This window comes from Aplysia californica, unplaced genomic scaffold (genome assembly GCF_000002075.1).
Source record: "Aplysia californica isolate F4 #8 unplaced genomic scaffold, AplCal3.0 scaffold00300, whole genome shotgun sequence".
NCBI classification, from domain to species: domain Eukaryota; kingdom Metazoa; phylum Mollusca; class Gastropoda; order Aplysiida; family Aplysiidae; genus Aplysia; species Aplysia californica.
In genome coordinates this window covers 596,584-606,120 of record NW_004797570.1, presented here as the reverse complement: position 1 = coordinate 606,120, position 9,537 = coordinate 596,584, and the positions used below count along the sequence as shown (strand labels likewise).

At 39.7% G+C, this 9,537-nt stretch overlaps 1 protein-coding gene across 1 annotated transcript in view; it reads right to left on the bottom strand.

The window, feature by feature from the left end:
- LOC101856743 (gamma-tubulin complex component 6) overlaps window positions 1-9,514 on the bottom strand; it is a 52,435-nt gene extending 42,921 nt beyond the window's left edge. Inside the window, exon 1 of the mRNA XM_005101834.3 lies at window positions 9,271-9,514. The gene's annotated coding sequence lies outside the window, so the exon portion shown is untranslated. The remainder of the gene's footprint in view (window positions 1-9,270) is intronic.
- Window positions 9,515-9,537: the final 23 nt, after the last annotated feature.

Here is a 9,537-nt window from a genome sequence, read left to right as displayed (position 1 = left end):
GGCTGTCTTATAAGGACTGATTATATTATATTTTATGTTTTGATCCCTTTGTAGTCGTGAAACACAGTGTAACCCCCTACCAGTAGTTTAAAGTCCGAATAGCAACGAGAGACTATTCGGACTCGAGTATAGACCTCGCTTATGTTACAACATGTGATTGCGCACGCGCGCTGGAACTTGAGTCCGAATAGCCTCCAGCGGCTGTTCGGACTCGAGTCCGAATAGCCACTTCGTTTCTACAGATAGTTGGGTCAGGCTAAATCAGGGTCAGTAAGTAACGAGAATGGAGCGCTGGTAAGACAGAATCGCAAGGGAGCCAGAAAAAAATTCCGGGGTAGATTGGGGGAGGGGGGGGGGGGTTCAAAGGCCTAGCGTCAGTCATACTTATCGAAAATAAATATAATCCAATTACCACCAGTGCTTGCATTTCATAGGACCACTGTCTGACGTATTTTAAAAAGTTTGAAAATGTTAGCTGCCACCCTCAGCCCCACCCATCGATGTAACAAGAACAGTCAACCAATGCCACCCCTCACTGCCATCATGTAACAACAATTCGGGGAACTTTATTCTCGATCAGGGCGGCAGACATTGGTCAAACTAATTTCACACCTTACCATTCAAGTACTTTCTTTCACTGGCACTCGTGAGATTTCACACCCACACCATCCTGGCCATCTTCCTCGCCCAGGGTTCACACAGAAAGGGTAACATCTACCCTCAAATTGGGCCAGCGGACAGAACCAAACTTTCCAGTTTTGTTTCAAATCAGGACTGAACGGGCAAAACATTTTCCGTCTTTGGGCCCGTGTCCACTGCGACGGACTCCAACTGACCGGATTCCGCCCGTCTCTCGGAAAGTCGGTTGTTGAAATAGAGCACTGCTTATTTACTAAGAAATCAGTGAAAAGTCCGTTTGGCTGTGTCAACAGACACAACACGACACGCCCCGACAAAGACGTATGGGTTGGAAAGACGCTTGCTCAATTTTAGCCGGGCCGGGTCGTGACTCGTGAGCGGTAGGCCCCGCCGGAGCTAAAAAAATATTCTAATTTTGAGTTAGGATTATAATTCTAATGTCATATTCGTAATCAGCGCTTCAAAATTAGCAAAGTATACGCGCAAACTGCCTGGTTTAAATATTAACAAGTTTACCAATTTTCCTTTAAAAACCCATTCAATTCTTATTCCTGCCTTGGGTTCATTGACCTCGACTATTTATAGCCCTGTACCGAGGACACAGCCTTGGGACACAGTGTGTGGAATAATACAGCCAGTAGGCCAACAGTCTAGACGTGTCTTGTCTGAACTGGTGGACATACAAGACGGAAACGACCCGACCGATTTTCTTCCTCCCGACAAAAAGATCAGGCCGTGTCCGTCTCAGTGGACCCGTAGGGTTAGACAGGTAAAACCCTCGGAAGGGATCGGATTTTTCTTTCCGTTTCCTTGTTGGACAAGTTTCCGTTTTACACAGGTAATTAAAGAGGAATATACAATGGGGGAGCGGGGAGATTCCGTTAAGACAGGTCTGTTTTACACAGGGTTCCGTTAAGGCAGGTTCGACTGTACTTGCAAACGAGCGGACGGGTAAAGAGCCGTCTGCTTGTGAAGATTCGTTTGCTACTTGCTACACTCAAGACACAGATATAACAATTCGTTTAGCGAGCAAGCGGACGGAGCGACAACATCCATTTGGAACATTAGGACTGATTAACTTTATGGAAGCCTAGAGTTGTTCGTCCACTCGCCCAGCCGCCGAGAGATCAAAATTTTGGAGCGGACCCAAAAAACGAATGGTCTTGAGACTTGAGGCTCACAGTCCACTCGCAGGACCGTCCGTTATTTGCTCGCTTTGACTGAGTTCGTGAGTAACGGAACCCGTCTGTCCGCTCGCCCCAACTGTACTATTTTCCAAATTCTAAACAATATTTTTGTGGAAATTGAAGTGTTTGGGCGTATCCAGATGAGCGATCTAACATGACTTAGAAAATGGGAAATGGTGTCTTTCTGAAAAGAGACGATAGACGACGTCATAAGACCAGTTATAAAACTATTTTTTTTAAAAACAACTTTAAATGGTTTTCTAGTTTAGCAAACACAACACAGTTTGAAAAAATGTTTATTTCAACAAAACAAAAACTTAAAGGCATTGAAACATCTCACCATCCCAGTGCACACAAAATTGTGAAACCTGCCATATTATACTATAGATGCAAAGTGGAACACCAACACTACAACCCCAACTACCTCTCACCCGTCACGAGCAGGTTGTTATATTCAGACTCAGAACATGCTATAATCTCTAAAACATTATTTTCTCCTCTCAACAAGGATCAAAGTTCAGGATGGGCAGCTCAGAGCAATGTCCATGCCATGCGGAACTGCAGGCAAAAAGGAAATCATATATTACAAGTCTTGGACAATGGAGTATTGGCCCATCAACCCTAGTAGGCAGGATCAAACTGAGACAGCAAGCTAAGAGACATGTAAGCAACTGAATTATAGCCAGAACTTGAATTTTGAGCAAGCACGGTATATGTTGATTTGAGTAAATAACTACCTTTTTTTAGTAAGTGTTTTATGGCACTTGCAACACAATAAGATCATATTATACGTGCTGAAAATTACTTACTTGCACCAACAACAGAAATCTGAATCACATTACATAATGTCATCGCCAGAGAAGAGATGCCTTTATCATATATGGGGTGGTGGGGGTTTTCAGGAGGCATAATTTCCCTTTTATTGGTTTTCTTACTAACAATATTAAGTTCATAACTGACCTCCTTATCTCGTGCACTTTTGTTCTTCCGAAATCTTTCAAACACTGCAAATGCACCGGCACCACAGCCACAGTCACAGTAATAGTAAGGTAAATTATCGTGTGTATCGGCATCGACCCGCTCGCCATCACTTCGATATATTCTATTTCTGAAAGCTAACCCATCTTTGTTTATTTTCCTGAGATACCTTGCAACTTTACATAGTGAACATCTTTTGTTAAGAACCATTGCCATTCCAATCGGAACCTATTTTTCGATGTAACATCGATGACATCAACGGGTTCGTCTCTGTCAACAAGCTCCATGGAGGCTACCATTTTTTTCCCTCTCCATTGTAAACATACATCTCTGTATGCCAGATTATGCAGCTAGGATAAAATCTTGGCAGCATTGCTCTCATTTCAGACTGTACTAAAAGGTCTACATCTAAACCTACATACAGCAATACTATTCGATAATTATATTTTCAAAGATGTTCTAAAGATGTTCGCCCTCCTACACATGCTTCAAAGCATTTGTATGCAATCTTAACTCAGTTTTGATGTTCAGAGTATTATCAATATGAAACTTGGCAAGCATTAGCGCTATTTTTGACTATTGGTGCAACAAATTTCTCAACAGCTTTCCACTTTCTGTAATGAATAGAGAAGTCATGTCAGCGCCACACACTTTATGCGTGTGATGTGAGATAAAACAGTGGGTGTGTGTCCATGCCAAGTTAATGTGCAAGAAGAACTTTAGGACTAGTACAGTAGTAGTAATAATAAGGCAATAAGGTAAAAGATCATTTTAAATGCATAAATTATTTGACCCAATGTACAACAATAACACATTAATACTTGCGTTTGTAGCACTTTACTTACTAGCACTAAACAACAATAACACGTTAACACATTAAACCCTAAGGGTCGGGACGGAAAGTCTATTCCCAGATCCTAAGCAAGGGGAAGTAACCTACCTCCTGTGAATACAAGCATTAAAAAACCCACACATTTTAAAAATATTAAACAAATTCCAAGAATCTTGAAAAAATAAAAATTAGAAAGAGAAATTAGTATAGTTTCAGAAAAATATACTTTATAGTACAAATTGTTGGAAATGTCCTAACTTTAGCTCAATTGGGGTGTCCGACTTGTGCACTTTCACTCTCAGCCTCGCGATCGGGCCCTCGAACTAAAGTCTACATCTGATTAATCGGAATCGCCACAAAACTCTTGCTACAACGTTTTCCTCAATAATTTATTCATGATCTAATTTGACATTTGTTTGCTCCTGCTCTAATCCATCACTATTTCCTTTATAATCAAACTCAATTGTGTCGCTTTTCAACAAGTCGAGACACCTTCGAAGTGTCGGAAATGCGATCGGCTTTAAAACTGAATCTACTGGCCCCAAAAGTTCCATTTCGGTATCAAGTGGAAGAAGAAACATTTTGCAAAAACTTTGTAAAACCAAATCTCGGCTCCAGAGTCTCATTAAGACGAGACTTCGTTTCTAAAGACACCTGGTCGGAGCAGGCGATTCTGGGCGAGTGAGGGTGGAGCGCCTAGGGAAATTCCTGGGCGATCCCTGGCGAGTTAGGGTGTGGTAATGTTTTATTACTCACATTATAGATCAGGGAGATAGTTGTCAGCTGTATCTTTAGCATGACAAGAAAGAAGAAATATGTCCTCATTACGAAACCTGTTACAAAAAACAAATTCAAAGAAATGGGATAGGAAGAGATCACGGGTTGTGCCAAACTGTCTACGCAATTTTCTTTTAGCGCACATTCAATAAACGTGTTATTGTATTGTTGTACATTGGGTAGCAATGCCATTCAGGCTTCCACGCGTGACGAAATTTGGTCCCCATTTGTGGGTGAATTTTTGGACCAGGTCAAAAAATTTATAAGTGACTAACTTTCTCAAACTCGGTCTGCTCTATTTCTGGACCAATCTGAATTAAATTTGGCAACCGACCAGAAAACAGGGCAAACTAATGATATGAAAACGTTGAACTTTGCACACCTAAATTAACACACCTATATTTTTGGTGTCGGAAACACTTTCGTATCAGGTATACTGAAAACTTTTTATAAGGAGCTTGATTTTCAAGCATTTATGAATTTTTTTTTCATTATAATGATAACAATCGAGACGTGAGCTTTAATATCCAGTTACTAGATCTATCTGAACTGGTCCTCCCTGCATCATTAGTATGAAAAGAACGATTAAGTTCAGGGTTCCTGCCATGAACTTCCCATCAAATTCAAGGAGGTTTCAAGGAGAAATTTTTAAAATTCAAGGAGGTTTGGTCAAGAAATTAATGACGAAAGCCTATTTTCGATAGGCCTACACTTGTCGGAAAGGAATCATATAGTTTCGATTTCCAACAAAAACTGTTCCCAGGGTGACTGCCAATCCAGCTTCTCAATTTTCCAGGAGGGCTCATCCATTCTCCAGGGGCATGTTACATAACAATGACAGTGCATGCTCCATTTACATTTTAAATATAATATACACACACGCGCGCGCGCACACATGTAGTTACATTATATCCAGTCAACTACATGTCAGTGTGGCACTGGGATACTGTATGACTTAGGTATTTCAGTCTGATCTTATACTTATTTATATTTTCCCCTCATCATATTCGCCTATATAAACTAGACTATACTATATAAATATGAATCTTGCTTTGAGTCTGAGAAAAGGTCTAGATTTAGAACACCAGAATATCGACCCTCAAGAACCTGTTTGGGAGTCAAAGTTTATATAATAAACGTGAAAGACAAAAATTATAGCTCAAACTCAAAGTAGAGTAATAACATGAATGGCTCAAGTAGATTCAGTGTGAGAGGTGCCAGAACTAACTGTGGGAGGGCAAGATGCAGTGACATTGAAAATCTGCGAATCTTGAGCAGAAAGTTAAAATATAGAATATAGATCTAGTACAATACATATAACATATAATTTACTATCACCTGCCCAATGAAACGAGAACCCTTTATAAAAAAATTTAAAAAACACGGCTTACAAGGTTTGAGTGAGACAGATCCTGATTCCACACAGGGCCTACACCAACGCACGCTTTGCAGAGAGATCAAAATCTAGATTTAGATCAAATAGCAATCAAAATTCCGGAAAGTAAAATCTGCTTCCAAGTTCAGTTTTTGTCATCCGGTGTGCCTTCAACCCCATCCCACCAACCCCCTCCCCCGCGTGTGTCTTAAAAAAACAAAACAATAACACCCACATTCCCGAGTCCTATACTTCGCAGCGCTCAGACTTTGCATGAACTTTGGTGACCTCAACCATCGCCGATAGCCTACTCACGACATGACGAAAACGCACAGGTTCAATGACCGGTCACGATGGTGAGCCCGACAAGAAGCTTGTAGTATAATTTTTTTTCCTTTCTTTTTTTCACAAGCGACAGCACAGGACAAATGATTTATTTTCATGACGACACCGCGTTTGTAATGCAGAGCTTGCATGTTACAAATGTGGCGTTATCAGACTACTATAGGCCCTACCGGCAAAGTTCTGGGCGATAACAAAAGCGAAAGCAGATCTTGATTTTCCCGATCGAGCTTCGGTATCGCACATACACTTCCACTAGTTGCCGGCATAACCGCCTGTGCGCGGGTAACGTACTCTCGGGCCGGGAAAAGCCGAATGAATATTGTATCACAACCGCGACCGGCAAAAATGAACTCAGGGGCCCCCGGGATTCCCGGGGCCTGACAGTCACCCTGTGTTCCTGTCCGATCTGGCAAAATTCAAGGGGTTTTCAAGGACATTTTTCCTTGAATGCAAATTCAAGTAGTTTTCATTTTCAAGGACTCCTTGAATTCAAGGAGGCCGCGGGAACCCTGTAAGTTGAGCTGATCTTGCCGGGGGCAAATGTTGATCAATGAGACTGCGCGTAGCGATCACGCACTCTCTGCTTGTTGGAGGGAAGAGGTGTTGGGAAGAGGGCATCGGTTTTGTGCGATGTGATAAAAAAAAATTACAGAAACACTATAACACACAACAAAACAAATTAAACATGTGGAAAGACAAATGGTGGTGGAAGAAAGGATGATCCTGTAGCGGTGGTAGAAAGAAAGACCCTGAGTTGTCGGTTACTGTGTGCTTAGACACTGCCATTAGGGTAGATCTAATGAGAGTGCAGTCTTTTGAATTTTGACACAATTACAAATTACACAGTCCTAGTAGGCAATTCTAGTTCTAATTCTGGTTTTATGGAAAATCCCCAGACGACAGTTATATATGTAACCTCCCAACACTCACTATATTCACTTAGAAGTTGAGTCTGAATAAATATTTTTCAATGCTTTTTTCAGACTACAGTCCGAATAGATCAAAATTATATTCGGACCTGAGAGCTGGCCTGATAGCCGGCTAAATAAGTCTGAGGCTGTGAGTAGGCTATCGAGTGACACAAGCGGATAGTTAGAGAACGTTAGGAGTACGCCATTGACTGATATTTAGACCTATAATATCAGCCATCTTGTTTGACCTATTCTTTAACATACATAATGTAATGAGCATTATCATATAACACTTTGCTCAAATGAAAAAAAAAAGCTTTATTTTTTTACTCCACATTTTTTTTTCAAAGTGACTAGATCTATTACTCCGAACTCTCGAGAAAATAAACCTGATCTCTATTTCTCCGAACGGTTTCCATTCTCTAGATTTTTAAAATTATTTGCGAGAGTTCGGCGTCATCTTTCATTTTGCCATTCTGCATGAACTGGGAAAAAGCATTTTTTTCATCAAATTCAATTTCTAGAGCTAGAGATTTTTAGATGTCTAAAAATATTCAGATACATCAATTGTGGTTGGGGCAATGTTCCCGGACTATACCTCATTTGAAAATGCCTTCAAAAGGCAATGCACAGAAACAAGACTGCTCGACTTTTGCAGTAACTTACTTTGCATTTAGTCACCCATTAACTCATTCGCTACGCCGAGCCGTGGGGGGCGGCACGGCTAAAGCGCCGTCAGTACGCTAAGCCGCCCCTGGCGGCTCGAGAACCGATCTTCAATTTTAGCTTAGATTCTATTCCAATCCACATATCCATGTTAAAATAAAGGTCATAATAATATAATGTTGACTTCCGGGTCAAGCATTTCCAATGAAAATCGGAAATTTAGATTCAGTTTTGAAACGCGATTTCGTAGTTTATTCGACTTTGTTTTACCGCAATGCCAAAATTTATAGCCCGGACACCAGTCTTAGTAATTTTACACAACAAAATCTATAATTATTTTGCCCCCTAAAGAAATGTAGGACTCTTTTTTATCATATTGATACGATTGGACTCATATTGCCAATGGACTGTTATTGAGAAATCAATATTTTTGAGTGTTAGAACTAGATCTAAATTGTCAAAATATTTTTTTCTCCCCAAAATCACTACTTTTTGATGAAATTACACAAAAAGTGCCACTCAAGACATGTATAGGTTTATTCCAAATGCAATTCTGAATAATTCTATATAAGATACGAGTGGGGTTTTCACTGTTTGTGATCGTTTTTCAAAATTTTTTTTTTTTTTAATTTTTTCAATATCAGATGTTAGGTTCAAAATGTACAAATATTATGGAATGTAGGTAAATAACTGCAAACTTTTTAATATTTTCCAGTTCTATATTCATTTATGGTTATTTTGATGTATCTACTTCTAGATCTAAATCTAGATCTAGATCTAGATCTAGATCTAGGTGCAAAGATATTTTCTGAGTTTCACCAAAGATTATTAATTTTTTTTTTTCAAATTTTATCCGCATCCAATCATAATTGTGTTGCATAATCGTCTCTTACAGGACCCAAAGTTGAAAAATACATAAATAAACATTACAGATGTATTCAACAAACCATACTGAAAATATTAGTTGATATTTATTTGAATTTGTGGCCCCAAAGACATTTAACTGCCCACTAGTCATCATCTCATTCGCCCTCCCGAAAAAAAATTCGTCCTCCGGAAAAAAAATTCGTCCACAAGCCGAAAATAATACGTAGCGAATGAGTTAAGTAAAGACTAAAAAAAATTTTTTTAAAACCCTCCATGCCCCCCTGTTCACACCTTACACACACAAAGACAGTGAGACAGTAGGTCGGGAACTTCTTTTGTCTTTTGTCAGAATGAAGAGCACTAGGCCCTATTTTATGATGACACAAATAAGATGGCTGTTACTATAAATATCGGCCAATGGCGTAGCCTACTCCTTTTACCTAACACTTTCTCTAACTATCCGCTTCTTGACTTCTTGTCTGTGTGACTGACGGCCGGGACAGTGTGAGTGGGACAGGGCACAGTCACAGGGAGATAGAATTTGCCTCCAGTTCGATAATAACCTACGAATATAGATCTATAGCTTCCATTCAACTTCTAAAGAGAATGCACTTTAAAAACAGTGATGAGACAAGCTCTCATTTGGTGAACATTGAACATATGTTGGCAGAGCACGGTTTAAATTATGCTTACCGAGGTTCATAGCAACGTCCCGTTCAAACTACCGCCATGATTAAACAATGATAGCGGAAGTAGGAAGCTCAGTTCCTTTGCATTTGTTGGTTTGGTCTAGATTTAGATCTATGTTTTATTTTGCCGAAACAGAATGGGTGTTTTCTCTTTCACAAAAAATGTTCAGACAGATTGAGGTGATTTAATTATTTAAATGTCTGAAAATTTATTTTTTGGTAAGAAATATTACAGATCTATATTTCTTTTCAATACATTTTTTCTTTTATT